The sequence below is a fragment of the Anopheles aquasalis genome, chromosome 3 (genome assembly GCF_943734665.1).
Source record: "Anopheles aquasalis chromosome 3, idAnoAquaMG_Q_19, whole genome shotgun sequence".
NCBI lineage: Eukaryota > Metazoa > Arthropoda > Insecta > Diptera > Culicidae > Anopheles > Anopheles aquasalis.
The window spans coordinates 58,556,049-58,560,261 of NC_064878.1; the positions used below are offsets into that span (position 1 = coordinate 58,556,049).

Below are 4,213 nucleotides of genomic sequence, written 5' to 3' on the forward strand. Positions count from 1 at the left end.
CAGACTCCTGGCCTTGTCTGCTTCTCGGTTCTTTTCTTGCTTCTTTATTGGAACCTTCTTTGGCAACATCTCACATGCAGCAAGCCAGCCGCAGCAGCAGCAGCAGCAGCAGTAGCAAGGCGCAGCAACCGTCGTCGTGTTTCTTAGGCGTCGTGTCCCAGCCTCCATGACGTTGTTGACTGTTTTTGGCATTTTTTCGGCTTGTTTTTCTTTGCGCCGTTTTCTGTTTAGAAAAGAAAAAAAAAACGGGGCCATTTTGGTTTCCCGCCAAAATGCGTCATTTGTTTTGCTGTTTTCCCGTTTTTTCCCCCGCTATGTCCTTCCACCCATCTTGTTTGTCACACCGACAAAAGCGCGATCATTGCGCGCGCTCACTCTTGACTCACTACACTTCTCCGAACCGTACACAGCCGCCCCGATGCTGTACCATATTGGCGATGATGGCCGTAGATCCGTTAGCCCACCGGTACGACGCTCCGCTGGTGTGTTCAGTTGTGTCTGTTTTTCAAATTTAGTTTTCGGTTCGGTTTTGCTCCCCCCCCCCCCCCCTCTTTTGCCCAGCGACACAATTTTCGTTCGGGATGCAAGAAAAGAACCCCTTCGGTCCGTTGCTTTGAATGAGAAAAATTGGTTTTCATTTGAAGTTTTTTGGCAACCCTGCCAAAATGTTGGCGGCGGCTCCTCAATCGGTCGGTCGTCTAATTACTCGGCTCCGGCCGGGGGGGGGGGTGCGCGCGCGGGCGTCCATGTGCGTCACATCGGTCACCAGTCGCGTCCATTTTGCCCTTCTTTCTAGCAAGAGCGAGCAAAAATCGCCAGCGCAAACGAACCGCTAGCGAAAATGGCGCAAGACAACGCCACGACGACGGTGGCAAGGGGTTCTTTTCCGCGAGCGCGAAAGAAATGGCGGCGTGCTTTATGAGAATTTTAAAAATAAAATTCATTCATAAAAGCGTCGAACCGGCTGACAAATCGAATGAACTGTAAGCGTCGAGGTAGTGTGGTTGTGCTGCGCTGGTGGTCGTCCGTCGCTATTAGGTCAGTCAGGGTGCGGATTATTTCGAAATCGAACCCCTCGGGATCTGCCGTTCTTGCAGAAAGCAGCAGCGTGCGTTCGGACACAAACCGATCGGCTTCAAATCTTCGCTACCATTCAAATTCAATCCAATGACAACACCGTGCACGCGGCAGCTCTAGTTCATGGCTCAACCCGAACCCATAACCGTACCGAACGTGGCGTGTGGAATGCGTAGGTAATAGCGGATGGTAGTAGGACCAGAGTACAAGCGACACTGCGGGCAACAGACAAAGCAGGAGGGCAGACAGGTCGCAAAATGGGATCGGGACGAGCACGCGATCAAACCTCAGGCGGACCCAGAGACAAAAGCATAGTTTAAAACTCAAGATTTCGAGTAGGATTTAATTTCCAGTATTATCTAGTCGTGCATTATAGCGTTGTAAAAACAAAGGCAAACATCGTGGCAAAAACGGCCCGGGAACGGAAAAATAGTGTGGGGAGTAACGCACACATTGCTGTCGAAATCAAGAAGGTCGGAAACGGTGGGACATGGTGTAAGAATGAAATTTTAGCATTAAAGAGCGGCAGGCGCATGATTAGAGCATGCGCACGCATATGTTAACATTTGTATTTACAAACCGGAATCCGGAAACAACACACTCCTTGGAACACACACGAAGAAGGAGATAGAGAAAGAGAGATTCCTTTATTTTGTGCATTGCGGTGGGAGTCACTATCCCTTCTTCTTACGCGGGTCAGCAGCAGCAGTGAGCGACGCGTTGCGAACGATTATGTTTAAAATATTATCCTATAGTAAGCGTGGTGTACACAAATAATAGTCTCGCGGAGCTGGCATTAGCGGATCGGGTTCCGCTCGATGAGATCCACGTGGAAAAAACGAAGGATTCAAAGGGTGGATGAATGTGGAAAGAGGGAAAAAGTTGAAGAACAATTGTAGTGTATAGTAGTGCTAAGAGAGAAGAGAACAAATAAATTATTTAGCTAACAAGCAAACACAATGATAACGATGAGCGAATCAAGATGAGACAAAAGAAAAGAAAACACGAAGACCATAAAAAAACAACAACACACATGCACTGAACAGACAAATTAATCCAGACCAGAGGACATATTTATAGAAAGAAATGGAATCAATTGGGCTGCTTGATTGGTGTACGAGTACCAGAGAAATGGAAACGCACTGGCTACAAGACACATGTTAAATAATTCTTTGCGACCCGTGTATGAACCACAAGAATATATCTGTTTCCGGATACACGCCTACTGAGCCGCTTTCTCGACGGGACACTTCCTCTCATGCCTTGTTACGCTCACTTGGCAAACGTTTCGTTTCTTCCTTTCTTCTTCTACATCCCATAAACCATCTTATTGTCTTTATTTTTTCTCGCTTTTCTTCTTTGTTTTTCGAATGGGGGGCTAGTGGTACCCACTGTTTTACTGTTACACATGCTTCCAAAATGCATCCAGTGTCCGAAACCTGTAACCTTACACCGCATCGACGGAGGGCTGGTAGAGAAGGAAGCTTGCTTGCTAGACATTCAACAAGAGTTCGAACCAGCTAGACAAACATTTTGGGCCTTCTCTTTAAAATTAGATGTAGTCAGTAGTTAAGCAACAGACCGGAAAGGCAATTTAAGAATAAAAGAATAAAAAAGAAATTCTTATCACCCGAACAAATTATGCGGGATCTGGCTGAAAAATACGGATACCTGATAGAGGATGCAACTTAATTGAACTGAGTACTAGCAAAAACGGGAGTCTGTTCCTTGTTTTCATCACCTGATAAATGGATAGCAAGCAGAGTATAAATGATTTTAAAATGATGTTAAAAAAAACTGAATTGGAAACAACCAAAATTGTTAAGTGTTTGCGTAGATAGGGATGCCTGGAAACATATGGGAATGCAAGCGAGGGGAATAATAGGTAACTATATTCCGTTTCCTTTTTGAAATTATTTACAAACCAATTGGCAAAACATTAGATAAGAGCAGCGGTACAAGGACTGGACGAGGTCACAAAACTAATGACGTGAAATGGTAGGGAAAAAATAAACCGTTCCACCTGTACAACACGTGGCGAAAGATGCACTAATAGATATAAATATTCGTTAAAAGTCAACTGAAATGGTCCTAACTGAAAAAAACTGCAATTAGCAAAAAAAAAACAGAAAACAATATAAAATCATTCTTACACAACACTACCGGCTGAAGCAAACGGTGAAATCCTAGAACCGACAAGTCTGTGCCCACAAAAGTAACTGAAAATTACTGACATTGTATGAAACGAACACTAGAGTGAATGTTGCAGTGATGTGGCAGAAGGCAGAAGCAGAGGGTGTGCGATTGGTAAATGGTTTGCGAAGGTGCGCGGTGAAAAGAGAAACAACAACAAGCAGTATGTAGTCGATAGGGAACTGAAGCGGGAAACGAAGAAGACTTCTAGAAGCAAAACTATATTTTGCGCTTTAAGAAAAGGTAAACGGGAAGCATTAAACAATAGACAGCAAGTGTGTTTGTAAACTGAAATAGATGTGATGCAGGGCTGCGGAAGCAAACAACGTAGAAACAAAAACTTAACGAAAAGAAAAAAATGAAGTAGAAAAGAATACGGGAATGCATGAAGGGCAACAGTGGGATGGCGTATCGATGCAAACGAGCATTTTAGCGGCGGGGAGCAAGCAGATATAAAAACATATTCTAAATACACACAAAAAAACTATTAAAGCATCCATGAAACCACCAGCACGCACTGATCATAAATCAACACCTAAACAGAGCGCACAGATGCTGCAGAAATGATGAAGCGAAGAATCATGATATCCGATCGTCTTAGGACGAGCGCGGGGTGAATGAAACGAAACATGTGCAGCCAGAAAGATTACACGCAACGCTCGTTCTCATGTGGCCATCGATTTGCGAAGAAAAAGAGGAGGAGGAGGAGGAGCAGTAGTAGCGCAGCAAAGCGCAGTGTGTTGGAAGCAACCTACTACAAGCCTGAGTGTAAAATGTTCTCATCCATCAGACAACACCAATGAACTAAGATTACTATTGCTATTAATATCATTATCATTATGAATATTATATTATTAATATTATTATTACTAAATCTATCATTATTATTACTGCTGCTATTATTATATTATTATACTATTGTATTACACGCTAGAGGCGCGAA

At 43.9% G+C, this 4,213-nt stretch overlaps 1 protein-coding gene across 2 annotated transcripts in view; it reads left to right on the plus strand.

Moving 5' to 3' along the window:
• LOC126579305 (protein sprouty) overlaps positions 1-3,244 on the plus strand; it is a 22,226-nt gene extending 18,982 nt beyond the window's left edge. For both annotated transcript variants that reach the window (XM_050242763.1, XM_050242764.1), the window contains exon 2: positions 1-3,244. This exon is cut by the window's left edge. The gene's annotated coding sequence lies outside the window, so the exon portion shown is untranslated.
• Positions 3,245-4,213: the final 969 nt, after the last annotated feature.